The 18,835-nt window shown below is 37.5% G+C and overlaps 1 pseudogene; it reads right to left on the bottom strand.

The window, feature by feature from the left end:
• Nucleotides 1-2,517: 2,517 nt before the first annotated feature.
• Nucleotides 2,518-18,835, bottom strand: part of LOC137007541 (uncharacterized) — a 90,120-nt pseudogene continuing 73,802 nt past the window's right edge.

Raw genomic sequence — 18,835 nt, 5'->3', positions numbered from 1 at the left:
CTGAGTGTACACAAATGAAAGAAGATATTCCACAGATTAAAATGGTGTATAACTCTTAATTGTATGTGCAACATTGACAGAGTATTTTGAGTCTCTTTCACACTGATAAGAAAAAAACCACGGTGGTATCGCCGGCGATACCGTCAGACCTCAGAGTGGTCCTTTGTGTTAAGTATTTCAAAGTATTCCAAAGTACTTATATTAAGTTACTAAACTTAAGTAATGTAATGAAATATGTTACTGATTACTTTTTAAAGCATGTTGTAATCTGTAGTGAAATACATTCTAAAAGTAACCTTCCCAACCCTGGTCATGAGTAAGCAATTGAGTAGACACACTGTCTAGAGCGATAATAAACTGGAACATTTGTTTGAAGGGTCCATTGTTGCGTTCTTGACCTGTTTAATCTTGAAGTTCTCTGGCCCTGTTTACACTTGGTATTAAAATGTGTTTTGGTCATTCGGATCACAAGTAGACGAAGAAGACGTACTCATTTACACCTGGTGATTTAATCCATAAGTTTTGTCCAATCTTCCATCACCATTAATTTCAGGTTGGGAGGATATACCTGTTCAAGCAGTACTCAAGTTAGAATATTGCAGGTGTCTAGTTCAAGTTCAGGGTCACAATGTAGAGAAAGTTTGGAAGAGGACTTGAGTTACAGAGGGAGGATAATGAGTTACAGCAATTGTTTGTTGCTAACCAGATCTCTAGAGAAGTGTGGAGCATAGGAGGCCATCCGGAGTTACGGAAATTTGCAGTAGTGTGGGATCAGAGTCTGAATCTGATCATCCCAACAACCACAAAGAATACAGCAGCATGTTTAAGATAACTAAAAAGATCAAAGTTAGCACACTCTCGATGTTACAGTAGGACCAGGCAGGAGACAGAAGATAGGAATAACAGGTTGTTTATTGAACACAAGCAGAGTATAACGATGCAGACAGGTGAGTAGCAGATGCACATTGGTGATGTACGAGAGATATGGAGAATGACACAGTCCTTTGTGTTTGCAGAGTGACAATGGAGAATGATACTTGCTGAATGGAGTAGATGACTTCAGACAACACTTCACGCCAGATATGAATCGAGGAGGGGAGCTAGGAAACCCGGAGTACAGGTAAGTAGCAAGAGGAGTCCTTGAGGTAAGCATTCAGGTAAGTCCTTTGATGCAAACAAGACCAGACAATGTGAATGTGTGTGAGTGTGTCTTAAGTAGTGCTGGTGATGAGTGTGCTGATGAGGTGCAGGTGGCGGTGATCAGAACTCAGGGGATGGTGTGCGCTGTGATTGGAGGGTGCTGGAACCTGGCGTGTCTGTGACACTCAAATACCCTAAGCCATAAATATCACAGTGATCTGCAGATGACATGTTAGGATGAAACCCTCTTCTGAAGTAGGTTGCAATTATCTAGAGCAGCACAAAGATTATTAAGCTCTTTTATCATCAACAGGAGCCATTTACACCCATAGGATGCATTTTTGAATGCTCTTCACATCTTGAACAACATTTTTTCTTTCAGTACATATTTTCAAAGTTGTAAGTGATTTATTATGTCGCCAAGTAAACTGTAACAATAGTTTAATAATTCACTTTTATTTTCACTTGTATATTGTTCGTGGTGTAGATTTTTGCATCGAGTCTTTATCTATTCCAGATTTTCAGCACATACTGTGTCCTACATTGATTTATAAAAATGAATGAACAAATAACTGGCAAAAGGTTTTAGGTATTGTTTGGGTTTGCTGCAATTGCTCAGTTTCACAAAAACCCCAAATCACAGAATTTCCTGACTTACGTTCATACTCAATTTTTTTATTTAAAGGGGTCATGAACTGCGTTGTTTTATTGTTTTATAATGTTTCATGGGGTGCACTTATAATGTTAGTATGCTTTTTACTTCCAAAATTGTTATAAATAAAAGGCATTTTTCCTACCCTGATTTTAGCCCTCTGATTTGAACGCTCTGTTTTAAGGGGTGTGTTTGCTGTGAAACTTCAGTGTAAACACCCACTGTTGTGATTGGCTGACATCTTTCCATTTGAAATAGCCAAGTATTACTCTCTCTTTTAGCAGGTTTTTACTATTACAGCTCTTAAGGTTAACTAATCGTGAAACGTGTTGCATTACATTTAGATTTATGGCATTATATTGAGATCGTGGCATGAAAGGTTGCAGAGATGAACATTGTAGCCAATCACAGACATGTTGTTGAGCGCATGAAAGCAGTGATCTCGTCATTGAAACTCAATTTCTGTACACTAACAAATGCTTGCATCTTCACTAACTGTAACGTTAGGCACAGAGACAAACAGGTAAGGTCCATTTGCAGCTTTTAATGGGATAATCCAAAACGTAATCCAGAACAGGCAGGGTCAAAATCCAAAGAACAATCCAGACAAAACAAAGAAAACAGAACAGAGAAACCAGTGACCGTAAATGAAACCTCAATGACAAAAGCAGAAACAAACAGGGTATAAATACAGACACAAATGATCAAACACAAAACAGCTGAAAGCAACGACGGGATAATGAGTCCGGGAAGTGGTTTATGGGAAATTAAGTACAAAAGAGGTGAGAAACAGTCTGGGTTGGAGTGCCCTCTGGTGGCTAAATAGGGCACTCCAACTTGTGATCATGACACTAACAGTGCAAACGTGATATAACTAAAAGATTCATTGAATAAAACAGGAATTTTATGCATCAGTCACTGATAAACTCGCGCTGTTTGATTGACAGCTTCATCGCACGCTGCTCCAACCGATTGCAAAGGGAGCTTTCTTTGATCGCTTTCTTCATATAATTAAATCACCATTAAATAACATTATTTTCATCCTACTAAGAGAAACAATGAGAATTGAAGTTAAGTCATGGGTTTGATTTACTGACACACAGACAAAGAACATCTGACGTTACATGAATCATTATATATCAGATCAGGCATTACAATAAACACAGTTACTTACATGTTGCATTACTGTGGAGTCCAGGCACTGCACATTATTTTGTAATCCTCAACGGCATGTTTATTGCTTCGTAGCGCGATCCGGTTTAGTAGCACCATGTAGGCCTATGTTATTTATTACATGTAATGTGTGAATAGATGGGCGGGGCTAAACAGGCAGTGATGAAGTAGGCGTTGATCTTCTTCTGCGGAGACGGTGCTTGCTGCCCTTTGATGTCACAGATCGATTTTTGGGTCTGGTGTCAATTAAAGCTTTTATTGGACTAACAAGGATGTTTTCAGCTCTGAAACTTACAGGATATTCTTATAGTATGAAGACCTCTTATATGTCAAAAGCTCAAGGAAAATTTGATTTCTCACTTCATCACCCCTTTAAAATACAAATTAAGGTATGCTTATAAATAATGGCACAAAAATAAGTGCAATGCATAATGCCAAAATTATTTTATTTAAATATATTTTAATTTCCTTATACCAACATGTACCATTTTTAAATATTCCAATATTGCAAAAATAAAAAAAGAAGATTTAAACGATATCTTTTTATAAAGCAAAAAACATTAAACATCTACACCCAGTGCACATCCCTGTTATGAAAACATGAAGAAACTTAACAAAAAAATAAATAAAATAAAATAAACTATGGAAGCTTGTTTCCGCCACTCACTAATAAAAAATAAAAATAAAAAGTTGAGTTTATATTTCACAATTATGATTTTTTTTTTCTCTGAATTGTGAGATATTAACTTGCAATCGCAAACTATTAAGTCAGAATTATGATACAAATGCAATTTTTTCTCAGAACTGGATTTTATATCTCGCAATTGAAACTTTTTTCTCTGACTTGCAAGTTTGTCTTTCGCTATTCAGAGAAAAAAAGTTACAAAGTCGAAATTACCTTTTGTATTTTTTTTAATTCCATGGTGGAAACAAACTTCCATAGAAAACATCTCAAAAACAATGTGCATGTGAGAAAAAGATCCTACAGTTCATACAGTCATTATCAGTTTTCATAACAAAAAAGGAAGTCAAATATTTGAAAGGCTATAAATACTTTCATTGTGGTAACTTGTTGTGTGCTCACTGATAAGATGATGAGTAATCTGAAATAACTTCAAAATTGTCCAGTTTTCATTTAAATAAATTGTTCTAAATCAGTCTGAAATATGTTGCTACAATGAGCTGTATATTCATGTTTCATTCTGAAGCCTACAAAACACAATAAGTACATATATATCTTATAACTGTTTGAATGCTGTTTGAATGCACATTATTGTGTCATGTTTGGCTCTCCTCCTGCATCCCGCTGTGCCTCCAGCAGTATCTGCTTGTACTGGCTTTTGAAGAACCCAGCCTTGTAAAGAGAGAAAATATGTGTTAACATGATGTAAGCATTAAAAAATATAGATTAGACAGGTGAAAGTGTGAGCGACTGAAACTGATTTAATGAAGGCGATATACCTTATAGAGGGCCGCTGTGATGAGAGCCAGTAGCAGCAGTCCTCCTATCACTCCTCCAATGATCTCTTTGGTCAGGTTCGGCTCCTCATACACCTCCACTTGAGTGTTAATCTACAAAGTGGAAAAATGTGAGCAAGTGAATTTTTAGTGCAGTCAGAAGTGATCTCATTGAAACTCATTTGTCTCTGTGGCATTTCTTTAACAAAAATACTGTGACTCTTCCTTACTACAAAAACACACTTGTACAAAGTAAAACACAAATATGCACAGGACATATGTGTGAAAAACATTGTAAGTGCAACTGTCAATATATTAGCAAGAAGCAAAAAGAAAAAAAATATGTGGTGTGAAAATATAAGAATAAAATACAAAACAAATTAACAAATAACAATTCATAAAAAAACAGTAGACTGCAGTTATAGATTCCTTCAAACAGAGCAGTGTTTTGAGAGCTCTTTTTACAGTTATTAGACTTGACATGAACGATCACTGAATCACCTGGAGAGATGGTGCAGTGCCTTGAGAATCAGAGGAAAAGAAAATATATTTGCTCTTGTCATAATCCAGAGACACTGAACTGATCAACTCAAACACAGCAGCTCTGAGTCCAGTCTAAGAGAGACACAGATACAGATACAGAAACAATTATGAATATATATGGTCTGTTCTGTGATATGAATTTGCTTTAAAAGTCAGATACCTGCTCAATCCATCCAGAGCTCACATCACCAGATATATAATAGAGTTTCCTTTCATTCTTTATGAGGTTGACGTCACAGCTGAACACGGCACACACCGCCACAGAGCAGTTCTGACACACACACACACAGAGAGAGAGACAGAGCTTCATTGATATATGTTTAACATATACTACTAATAAATTGTGGAAAACTAATGAGGTAAAACAAAACTAAATTTAAAAAGTGTCCTCACCACCACACGATGATTTTTAACAACATCCAACAATGTAAAATTGGTGATAACAGGCTTCTCAATGTTCTCGCTTTTACAGCCATAAATCTTTAGAAAGAAAGAAAGAAAGAAAGAAAGAAAGAAAGAAAGAAAGAAAGAAAGAAAGAAAAATCTCACTTTCCGTCAGCCAATGTCAGTTTAAAACAGTAGTTCTCAAACTCTTTAACTTGTAAGCACGTTTTCCGACCCCTTATATTTGCAAACTATAGTTCTCATTCTCCTGCTGTGATTATGAGAAAGATGATTGTTTCACAATCTTGTTTTAATGATATACTGAATTAATTAACATTATTAATTTAAAGGTGCAATGTGTAAATTTTAGCAGCTCCAAAATTTACAATCTGTATTTGTTCTTCAATAAAAACAATGACTATTGAGGGAAAATACAAAGAAATATGATTTCCAGATTACATCTTGATTTAATGAAAGTCAGATTATGTTAATATTACAATAATAATTTATTAATTTAAATACTTTTACATCATCCTACTTGTAAGTTTGCGAAAGCCCGCTAGTGGCCCCCTGCTCCCTGGTTCATAATCATAAGTATAAGTTTGCCTTGGTGACATTTTCAAACATGTTTCTGGACAATTATGGGTGAAGGATGGGATGCCATTTTTCTTCCCTACATCATACCGAAATTATTTAAAGGTGTGATAAGTAGATTTTGAAAAAAGCTGTTGGACATTGTTGATAATTGAAATCACCCCTCAATTCATTGCTCCGCCTCCAAAACTCACCCTCCAATCCTAACCACCCTCGAATCCCGATCGCTGCTCGTAGGTGAGGCAAGTACTAACAATGTCGTCAGTGTCTGGCAACTGTCACACACTCAATGCAAATGGATGTCTGTGTATCACAGATGACGCGCAAAAAAATAAAGTGCAGTTGATGAACGAACGACAATGAAGCACAAGAAGTGAACATACAGTACACAAGAGTAAATACAAAGTGTTTGTTGTTAGTCGCCAACAGCACAGCAGCTCCACACAATCAAAACCCAGTGTTACTCACATGAGAAGCGGAATCAAAGCAGCCTCCGCGTCTGTTTTCCCACTAAGCTCTCTCCAGCGCTTTTCTAATATAAACACAGTCCTAAAGTGCTTGCCAAGTCATAAACCTTCATTCCAGTGATATTCTTTTGAGCTCTTTTGTATTGTGTCCCATCTCTCGTTTTTTCAAGTCTCCCTCTTACTTGTTCTATCCAACTGTCATACGCCCCCTAATGCTGATTGGTTCGACGTTTTCTGTAAGTGTCGGTCTGACTAACTTCAACCTTTAATTAAAATTATCAGTATACCTGTATGCAGTGGCGTAACTTTGTTTTAAAAAGTGGGTGGGACAGGAGTAATGTGTGTTTTGGTGTATTGTAATTGTATTATTACAATAAATGTAGAAAATTATTGACATAGACCTCATTTTTAATATGATCGGTTCATCCTTATATCTACTACATTGTTAGTCTCGAGAGTTTTACATTAGTCAATAAATACGTACATCTGCGCCAAATGTTTAATTGTTCTGATGGACTAGCGGTAGAATTTTTATTCGGCGTGTTAGAGGTTCTTGGTTCTAATCTGCCCTTTTAAAATTAATTTTATTTTTTTCTCATTAAAACCAAATATGATCATCAGTGATTGTATATCAAGAGCAGGGACACGTTATGTGCATTTTGTTTTGTGATTTCACCGGAACGAATGGAGAGTCTCTGCCAACAGCGTAGAAGCGCTCGTCCGTGTGAAGACTGCGCAGTGTGCACGAGCATCAAGAGAACACTGTTGCCACTAATAGCGGCAATGAGCAACATGATTTCAAAAACAACACATCCCAGCGTCAGATCGCCTAATATTTAACACAAACGAACAAATTGCTAATGAACGTTTATTTTGTATTAGATAGGCCTACATCCGTACCGCAAGATGTTTCAAAAAGTGGTGGGGACAATATCGACCCTGGCAAAAAGTGGTGGGGACATGTCCCACCCGCCCCACCCGCAAATTACGCCTATGCCTGTATGGCTTATGAGATAAGAAATAAATTCACACACTTGCAGATTTGAATTAGTCCAGATGTCAGTATCACCAAGTTTCACTGGTACTCTGATGAACACTTTGAAAGTTATTTCTTTGAGGTCATTCTGAACCTGAAAGAGGAGAAATAAAGTAAAGAAGAGTTATGTAAAGTATGAGCATTTGAGTGTTATTAAAATAAATCCTGTTAAAATATATTACCATAAAACCTTTTTATAATATACTTAAAAGGGTTAGTTCACCCAAAAATGAAAATAATGTCATTTATTACTCTCCTCATGTCATTCTACACCCGTAAGACCATTGGTCATCTGTGGAATACAAATTAAGATATTGTCGATTAAATCTGATTGCTCATTGAGGCCTATATGGGCTATATCTTTATGGGCCGATTTTAAAACACTGCTTCATGAAGCTTCTGAGCTTTATGAATCTTTTGTTTAGAATTAGTGATTCAGATCTCCTATCAAACGGCTAAACTGCTGAAATCACGTTACTTTGGTGCTCTGATTCACTGATTCGATTCGATTCAAAGCTCTGAAGCAGTGTTTTGAAATCAGCCCATATAGACATTGTTGTAAAGGTGTTATTTTGTTTTTTTGGCGCACAAATGTATTCTTGTCACTGTATAATATTATGATAGAACCACTGAACTCACATGAACTGTTTCAAATATGTTTTAGTACCTTCATGGACCTTGAGAGTTTAAATGGCTTTGCTCTCATAGAGACCTCACTGAACCATCAGATTTCATCAACAATATCTTAATTTGTATTCCAAAGATATATATAGAACGACATTAGGGTGAGTGATAAATGACATAATTTTCAGTTTTGGGTGAACTAACCCTTTAAGAAGAAAAAAAAAATAATAATAACTAATACCCTTATTATCTGCTGGACAGGTTTCATAAGATCCCTTTTCCCTGAAGTAAAATTAATGTGGATGGTGGAATTTTCATGCCTTTTATTTAAAATGAAGAAAGAAAAAGACAATATTACAGTCTAGGATAATAGAAAATGTGGTATTATTTTTATACAGAAACATGGAACAGAGCACTAACCTTATCAAAGCAATATAGATGGCGTATTTGACATCGATGGTTTTCTGTTTTTTTAACTCACTGTTGATTGAGTGTTTGTCATTTCCACTGTGAGAGATGGAGGTTTTGATTATTAGTATCATTTATCCGTTTCTGATAACATGATCATGTGAGAATCCTCCTAGAGCTCAAGGTCAAAGGCTGTTTCACGCTTTGACTTCACTCAAACAACTTCATACCTCGTGACCTCAGCAGCAAACGTCACATTTTGGCCCAGTGTACTTTCTTTATTAATACTGTATGTAATGTCAAACAGAACCTAGAATTTAAACAAAAAAGCCAGAATAAGACTACATTTTGGACTAACTAAAGTTGGACATGTTGAACAGTCACACACACATTAAAGTAGCTAAAAGTGTTTGCAAACTGCTTTGAGTTTAAAAATAATCAAGTCAGTAATGAATGTGTATATGCAAATGACCAGGGCTGGGTTTCCCGAAACCTTCTTAACTCTACGTCGTTCTTAAATTATACCTTAAGCTGTACCTTAACGTTAATACGTGTTTCCCGAAACGTTCTTAGTTAAGTATACCTTCTGTAAGTCATACTTTCGTAAGGTTGGTCTGGACCACTCTTAGCTATACCTTATCACTGTTTATAGTCAATACGAATATAAATCTGAAGCTGTAATACACTCAGTGTTCGATTAGGATTATGGCAAAGAATAAAATGCAAAAAAATTCACTGCTAAATTCAAATGTGCTTTAGCGCTGATCCAGAGACAGACGCGCGCTCTGCGCTTGTCATGTAACTTTATCACAACTATTCGGTGTTTTTAACCTCATCGCGCTTTATTTTAGGTTTCAGACATTTAAATACACATTTGAATTAAGTAGGCTACTGCATAAAAAAAGACATTTATAGTTTGTTAAATTCAAATTACACTGATGTCTACGGAAGCTGCAACAATAACCCTTTTTTCATATTTGATATGTTTTATTCATATCAGATACACATTGTTTATGAAACAATAAAGTTTACTCCATTCTTCTCCCAGTTCACCGGCCACATACTTTTATGTATTTCGGGGAAGATTTCGTATAGGCTATCCGACAGCTCTAACTGCCGTGCAAACTCATAGCGTGACAAAACACATTCACTTCCACATATTTTACAATCGTAAATTCATGATATAGTTAACAAGTTTGTGAATATTAAAAAAAAAAAAAAAAAAAAAAAACGATATAAACGAGATACCTACATGTCTGTCAGCTGCATGACGCGTCTCCAAGGAATTAAAACTTTATTCTAAATAAAACTCACGCTGATGGGAGCTCCGCGCCCCCAGAATATTGATAAATTACAATATGGATTTAGTTTGCAATTTAGATTACTTTTATAACATACCATGAGTCCTGATAAATGCAGTTTCTACTTCTGAAGTGCTCCTTTTTATAAAGAACACTGATTTCTCACATAACTCAGTGAAGCAGTGAATTATCGATTCTCGAGCCATCGATATCAACCAATTCAGCACCGCCACCATGGACAGCACCTGGTAACGTGGCACTTAAGAAGATATACCTTAAGCAACCTCCTAAGTTCGGGGAACACGCCTAGAAACGGTACATCTTCAGTTAAGGTCTACCTTTAGAGTCTTCGTAGCGCGCTAAGAGACAACGTTATCGGGAAACCCAGCCCTGGACAATTAATAGTATTTTAATCGTGATCATGATTCCTGCTTCTCTAGATCAATTAAGGATAATCTTTGCAATATTGTCCCGCTGGTTATTTTTCCTGAAAAAGTGTTTTTTTTTTTTTGTTGTTGTTGTTGTTGTTGTTGTTTTTTAGGGACATTTCTGTTTTCTAGTACATTGGTGTTGCCAGATGTCAAGAGTTTAAATACCCGAATCAGAGCTTTCCTATTAAATTGATTAATTATACAACAAGCATTTTACCTAATCTTCCCAACTTGACAACCACTTGCTGATCTGAAAATACAGGCAGATGTGTGTGTTGGAGTTCAGTGATCTCCATTGTGATATTCTGCTCGAATGAATGAATGAAGTATTTGTACTGCCCATCTGTGACTAAATCAGTAAGCAAACCTTCTCTGGGACTAATTGTAATAAATCTAAACATGAATCTTGAATATAAAATAAACCTTCTCTATGACTTGATGTTCTCTTGATTTGTGTTCATGTGAAAGTTAAATAATTCTCATGATCATTATTAAATGTAAAAAGAAATGTCTCAAATGAGAACAACTGTAATTAATAATTTTTGAGCAAAATAATGATTATCAGTTTAACCATTAACATGCATTCTTCCACATGAGCAAATGTTCATGTCAGTGGTGTGATTATTGACCTGAGTGTTTCTCTTGAGGATAGGTTTACTGATTTGGCATGCGGTTTCTCCCAGAGTAACTCCTCTCTCAGCATCCAGAGACACACACTCCACTCTGCCCTGCTCATACAGAACGTTTATCATATATTTCAACACACACACACACACACACACACACACACACACACACACACACTTACATATATATAAAACATGCTAACTAACATTCCATTTGTTACATGGTTTGAAAATATTTGTAAAATAAAACTCTAACACTTTAACTATTTTTAATGTGGCTCTGTTTTCATTCAAAAATTCATTGCACCTTCATAGCTATTTTGCTTTAGAAATGCCATTCTTATTATTAACTCAGTTTCAGCATATGTGCCTATGTTTACCTGTTTAGATGTGAATCTCCTGTAGGAAAGACCAAACGGGTATTTGATGGTGAAGAGAGTGTTGTATGAGTTTTCTCCTCTGTTCTCTACAAACACTCTCACATTGATCTCCTGCATTATCCCAACCTCTATGTTTGAAGCCCTGGATTACAGAAACCAAAGAGAGATTCGGAAATACTTTCATAAGCATCAATATGGTTCAAAATTATTAATTTATTTTAATATTTCAGTTTAGAAATAGAGCAAATGATTTGCTCACCCAGAGAAATTGAAATCCATTCGGAGGTCGTCAACACATAAATTATCAGTTCCACAGTTTATCTCAAAATCTAGCTATAAAACAAAGTGAGGGCACAGAAAAATTAATGAAATGTGATGAAGTTTAAAAGTTTTGAAACTGCTAACTTCTACTCTTAACACAGATGAACTCTTACATTGTGGTCTGTGGAGGTCTTTATCGCTGGCAGCAGTATTGGTCTCAAATTTTGCATTCTTGCTAGTGGAAGACCCTCAAATGTGAAATTTAACTGATTGGACAACGGGTTCAGAGCATCTTCTGAACAAGCCTTATGGAAATGAGAAATAAAAAAATATATTATTAACAAAACACTCTATGGTTATACTTGGGTCACTCTTGCTTTGTATTTGATTCTTATGTCCCCATATTATTACTTCAAATGTTGAATATTAAACATTTGTAGTTTTATCACAGTTTTATAACTTTATTTTCATCCTAGGCTATCAGGTTACATACTCATCCTGTTAATTTTCATTTTCAAACATTCTGTTAATTTTCTTCCTGCTGTGTAAATAATCAAGTTATTATTAATAGTGTGTGTTCTGTTTAAAGGGGCTCTATGTAAGATTTTTACTTTAATAAAGCATAAAAATACCCTAATATGTTTGCAGATATTTAGGAAACATGCTAAGTTCACCTACTTGTTTCTCAGAAAAACACTGCTACAGCCAGATATTTTACTTTGAAATGTGCGTTCTGTGTCTGAATGTCTGTTTTTGTTTTGGTCTGTGCGAAACCTCGTGCTGCCAGTTTATCCAATAGTATTTCGACATCACAGGTTGCCAGTTCACGGAAAACACCGCGTATTGCAGCCATGGAAACCCGCAAACAAACTGGGTCAGAGAATCAGGCAATAACGTCAGCTGCGCGTTCTCGCTCTCTTCTCTGTCACAGTGAAGTGACACACACCCGCGCGGGCGCCTCCTCTCTCACACTCATTCGCTCCGGTTAAGTATTGCTTGTATTGCACATAATTTTTAGTCATTCCCGCAGGTCTCGCGCTCACACAGAAAGCGCGCGCACTACTGATCTATATTAGTGGAGCGAACAAGCCACGCTCAGTCTCAAACAGACAGAAAACAAACAGAGTCACAACAAGTACCAAAATAGTCGCCTTCCTGCGCTTAAACTGTATACAAAAGTATTTCAAAACCAGCGGCACAGACAATCTTGGTGAGTACACAGATAAACACAGTCAGTTTTTAATATTTAAATAGCTAAGAAAGTGAACCCATGTCGTGTGTAACATTATTGGGTCCATTGAAGACCGTTCATAAACTCTTAAAGGGACAGCAGTCCAATATTCCTGCTGCTTTCTGTCATGTTAATCAAAGAACAAAAGACAAAGAAAATCACTTTCTGCTCTTGACTGAATACGTTTTATAACTTTAATGGTAAGAATTATTTGCAATAAAGACTACAGAAATGAAGGTAACCAATGCAAAATAACACAATGTGTTATTTTACATTTGATTACTTTAATTTCTGTTGTATTTCTTACCTGAATAAAAACCCAGTTAACCCAAAAACTTAGTTTCATAGCTCTCTTTATTCTACTGCATTTATTTGAGCTGTTTATATTTTATTGCTGACTTTTACTTTTTTTAAATGAAAATAAACCTCTGCATTGAAGAAAAGTAGATTTTTGTTTGTATATGTTGTCATTTATTGAGTCTGGGAACGTGACGTCAGCAGCGCATTGCATTCTGGGACATTAGGTCAGGGACAGTACAGTAGAGGAAGTAGGGGAAATAGTGGAGGAAGATGTTATAATTTATATTATACAGTTAAAAACATATTAGAATGGTGAACGCTGGCTGTGTTATGAACTATATGCATATACTGACCAGCGTGGAAAACGAATGTGAAATGGAGTGCCATTTTGTCCCATTTTTGGGACATTCTAAAAAGCTTAACGTGGCGTAATGTAAGTAAACATCATACTAATAGCCCTGAATTTGAACGCAACGCATTTAATTTCACGTTAAACTTTTTCCTCCCATAGAAACTGTAAGTAACAGTTACAGCAAAGCAGATGTGAGCCTAGAATATGAACAGAACCCGTCCTATTACACGTTAAGTCACTGTCCATTAACTGTTTTCTTTATGGGAGGAAAATGCCTGTGTTAAATGTGCGTTCACATTCTGGGCTTGTCTGCTTTTCTGTAGTAAACACCAAACTAATAAAGCATTAGCATTAGTAAATTAAGCCACGTTAAGCATGTTATAATGTCCCTCATTTTCTGCCTTCTGGCTTAAAAACACAATGGTGAAAGTGAGACTCAAAGTAATTTTTTGACCAAAATTTGGCTTTGTCATTTGTATTTATTACAGATTAATAAATTCTGATCCGTTTGAATATGTACGTGCTCACGCCATGAATACGAAAATGCGTTTAGAAATGTCATTTGTGATATAGGCCTAGTTGCGATCACTCTCTGTGTTGATAAAGCAACACCTCTGATTCATTGTTCAGCTTGTCTCGGTAAGAAATCATGTATTTATTCCATTTAGGTCCAGTAAAACTTACTTGGTGTAGCGATTCCACAATATAATTAATTTCAGAGCTGCATTACAGATGCTCATGCTCTTATGTTATCCCTTAATGCTTTAACTTGAAGAAATCAGGGCGATATGATGATATGCTGGCTGAGATCAATCTATATTGTGTTTATTATTTTATCTGGCAGATATATTGGTGCCACTTAGTTATTAAAAACTGAAATAGAGACATCTCTTTTGTCCTGTGTGTGGTCCGATAGAAGGCGTCAGTATGATTTCTATGTGTGTATATATCATGTCCTGGCCACACGACTGAGCGATCGAATGAACACAAGAGATTCAAATATTAGTCCATTTATTTTCAGTAAGTAGAAGCAGCTCTTTAAAAAATGAACGTAAATAAAGTCGTTTTTTTGTATTTATTGTCATTGTACGCTCCTGAGCGTGACATAAAACATGGCGGCGACTACCCAGAATGCAACGCACAGTGACGTAGTTTGCCAAGCTCTATAGTTCTTAGAAAGAAAATCGGAATCAGCAAAAAATAGGTATCGGCTGATCACACTAACAAAAAATCGGAAATCGGAATCAGCCAAGAAAATTGCAATCGGTGCATCTCTACTAAAAAGCCTCTGAATCCATCTACTGTAAATATCTCTATGAACAACAGCCTATCAAAACAGATAAATCAACTCATCAGCTTACAGTATGCAAGTCTCCTCAGCTTTCATTGTCAGTTGCACTCCCTATTGTTGCTGGCAACCATATGCTGTAAAAGCTGGCAACCCGCGTCTTTGAACGAGGGGACGGGCCAAACAATATTTTGAATTTGGACTGCAGTACCTATTTTGAACACTGGGTGTCATTCCTACAGAGAGCCCCTTTAAATGTTTTTATGTGGAATTTCAGCAATTAATTTGTAACACCTTTTAATGCAATCATATAACATTTACTTTACAACAAAAATGTATAACATAAAGATAATGAAGTTTGAATACCTGAGTTTTATGTATAAGAAGCAGGAATTATCCTTTTAGTCCCAAATTATAGCCTAATCATCAGATTCACTCAAAATATATTTATAAATCACATCTGATGCTTACCTCTATGAAGAAAGCATGACTTTTGCATACTTTATTCAACCCAATGTTCATCACATCACTGTGGAGCCGGTTTTTGGGTGAGAAGGTTGCTCGATATTTCAGTCGCTTGGCATCCAGCATTATGGTGTAATTAATATTTGCAGTCAAACCTAGAAAATGTGTTTGATCATAAAAGCCCAAAAATATTAGCAATGCAACAATACTACAAACCTCAAGCAGAATATATGACCATATGATATGAGATGTAAGAACACAATAACTATGTAATTATATTATGAATAAACCTGTTATGCGATGTTTGTATCTGCTCATGGTGAAGCACACAGTCAGGTTGTTTTGCAGTCGCTTTGCACAGTCTGTTTCACCGGTTGGTATTTTGGTTGGGTTGTAATTTACTTTGGTTTCCAAGCGCATGATGGGTCTGGACCTGAATGATCCACATATAACACATATGAATGATTATGGTTGAAACTGTGTATTTGTATGTATTTTAGTTCTTTATAACAGAAAACAGACCTGAGAAGAAGAACTGCACCCTTGGACCCAACAGCAATGTCAGGAAGCTTGTCTTGACTCTGGTCTAGAGAAGACTGACTCAATGAAATCCCAAAGAATTGCAAACCTGATTGCACAGACGATCCAACAATCCTCTGTTTCATTCAAGGAATGACAAATAACAAAAATGTTACCAGTTTTGGGGAAAGTCACTTTTAAAAGAAATGCATTACAATATTGGGTGACTACCTACAAAAGTAACTAATCGCATAAGTAACTTTTTTTGAAAAGTAATGCATTGCACTTTTTCTCACCTGGGCTAGTCTTGCTTGAATGTTTCTTAATTTAAAAAAAGTTATATTTTTGGAAAATGTAAAAGCCCTTTCACACCAAAAGTGAAATAAATAAGCATCAGGTTGAAGGAAATGCATATCTGCATCTGTTCATAGGATGGGACACAGGAGAAGGAAGTTCAACACTCTTATTTCTAAATCTAATCTAAAGTCATTTTTGCTTATTAAATTAGATTATTGAAGGTCAGCAGCAAAGACAGTGGTTAATAAAGTGAGATTAAATACCATAGGTTTGAGAACTACAGGTCTCTGAGATTGCATTTCACTGTTTTATTGAGGAATTTGAGGAATACTGAATGTTTTTGTGCGAGTCAGATGAGTAAATGCATGTTTACATTTAGTCTAGAACTACAATAACATCATGTTCACACGCAACACAACACCTTTGCATTTTATTTCTCTCAACATGGGGACAGGAGAGCTGTCAGTCCCAAAAATGGGAAAAAGCCACATCTTTTTCACCTGTGAGTATTTTGAAATGATAACTCCCTTTCTCCCGTTGAAGATGTAGATGGTGCCCTGTCCATCCTCCTCTAAAGGAGCTCCAATCAGCACATCCATGAAGCCATCACCATCCAGATCTGCTGGACTGGCCAGAGAAGAGCCAAACCGACCCCTCTGACCTGCCATGCCCACCAGTGTATCCAAAAAATTGAAGTCTGACTGTGAAGATATAACAGAGAGAGGGGAAACAGGGTTAAACATATGCAAAGGTATATTAAATCTTTTCTGATGAAAATGTTAATTTTAAATGAATTTTTATTGAAATCACTGACCTGAGGTGTGAAGATGTAAACAAACACTTTGCCCTCCCGGTCAGACTCAGTGTATGTTGGTGCTGATATCAAAAGTAGGTCTGTATTGGAGTCCTTGTTCAAATCCACCACACACACCTCAGCTCCAAAATATGAGCCAATCTGAGGCTGAGAAAAGAGGAAGAGAAGCAATATACATTCATGGCCAAAAGTTTTGACACTGACATGAATGTTGTGCTTTGCAAAGTTTGCTGCTTCAGTTGTTGTGTTGTCAATTCACATTGTTCACATTCACATTGTTTCTAGATTTCTTTGAAATAATTACAAAAAGCTTAATTGACCAACAACAACAAAAAACTGTAACACTTTAGAATAATGGGCCGTCATTAATAAGTAACTATGCAGGAAGTAATGCAGGACAAATCAGTAGTACTGCTTTAACACTTCAGCTACTACAATTAAATAATATAGAAACAAGCTTAACTAATCAGTAAGTAATATCAAATTTAGAACTAAGATAGTTTCTGTCAGTATCCCGGTGTTTTGTGTTTGGTAGGACTTTTCTGTTGAAGTGTAATCTTGGTTTTCTTTGTTTCAATCTTTATTTCCTGTGTTTTGGTTTCTGTTTTGCCTGTACCTTGTGTGTCGCTATAGTTATCCTCATTAGTTACTATGACATCATATCACCAACACCTGTCCCTTATCAGCCCATTGTTAACGTGTCTATTTAAACCTTTATGCTTCATTTGTTGTTTGTTGGTCGATGCGTTTGTGAGTATGTTCTTGTCGTTGCTCTCGTCAGCTGTCTGTGAATGGATTACCTTTTGTTATTAAACGTTGGTGCTTGCATTTGGATTCTCACTCTGTTTCATGCCTGCGCATTCGTAACAGATCGACCAACCAAACCATGAATCCAGCAGCACAAATTTTGCGTCTCCGTCAAGGAGATTTGTCTATTGAGGATTACGTGAGGGACTTTGTAGAGGTGGCTCACTTGACTCGTATGGACAATATATGCTTAATGATATTCTTTCGAGGAGGGTTATCTGAGCCACTCAAATCTTTTGTGCCATTGCATCACCCTAGCTGGACTCTTGAATATTATATTGACTTGGCATTACGGTTGAGCGGCTCGGCATTTACTGTCGGGGTCGTGGAAGAGCAATGTCACGCCTTCGCAGATCTCCCAGAGCAATGTCACGTTGCCGCTGATCGCCCAGAGCAACGTCACGCCTTCGCTGATCACCCAGAGCAACGTCACGCCTTCGCTGATCGCCCAGAGCAATGTCACGTCGCTGCTGATCGCCCAGAGCAATGTCACGTCGCCGCTGATCGCCCAGAGCAATGTCACGTCGCCGCTGATCGCCCAGAGCAATGTCACGTCGCTGCTGATCGCCCAGAGCAATGTCACGTCGCTGCTGATCGCCCAGAGCAATGTCACGTCGCTGCTGATCGCCCAGAGCAATGTCACGTCGCTGCTGATCGCCCAGAGCAATGTCACGTCGCTGCTGATCGCCCAGAGCAATGTCACGTCGCCGCTGATCGCCCAGAGCAATGTCACGTCGCCGCTGATCGCCCAGAGCAATGTCACGTCGCCGCTGATCGCCCAGAGCAATGTCACGTCGCCGCTGAACGCCCAGAGCAATGTCACGTCGCCGCTGATCGCCCAGAGCAATGTCAAGTCTCCGCTGATCGCCCAGAGCAATGTCACGTCTCCGCTGATCACCCAGAGCAATGTCACGTCGCCGCTGATCGCCCAGAGCAATGTCAAGTCTCCGCTGATCGCCCAGAGCAATGTCACGTCTCTGCTGATCGCCCAGAGCAATGTCACGTCTCCGCTGATCGCCCAGAGCAATGTCACGTCGCCGCTGATCGCCCAGAGCAATGTCAAGTCTCCGCTGATCGCCCAGAGCAATGTCACGTCGCCGCTGATCGCCCAGAGCAATGTCAAGTCTCCGCTGATCGCCCAGAGCAATGTCACGTCGCCGCTGAACGCCCAGAGCAATGTCACGTCGCCGCTGATCGCCCAGAGCAATGTCAAGTCTCCGCTGATCGCCCAGAGCAATGTCACGTCTCCGCTGATCGCCCAGAGCAATGTCACGTCGCCGCTGA

Source organism: Chanodichthys erythropterus, chromosome 19 (genome assembly GCF_024489055.1).
Source record: "Chanodichthys erythropterus isolate Z2021 chromosome 19, ASM2448905v1, whole genome shotgun sequence".
NCBI classification, from domain to species: Eukaryota; Metazoa; Chordata; class Actinopteri; order Cypriniformes; family Xenocyprididae; genus Chanodichthys; species Chanodichthys erythropterus.
This window is presented reverse-complemented; position numbering and strand designations above follow the sequence as displayed.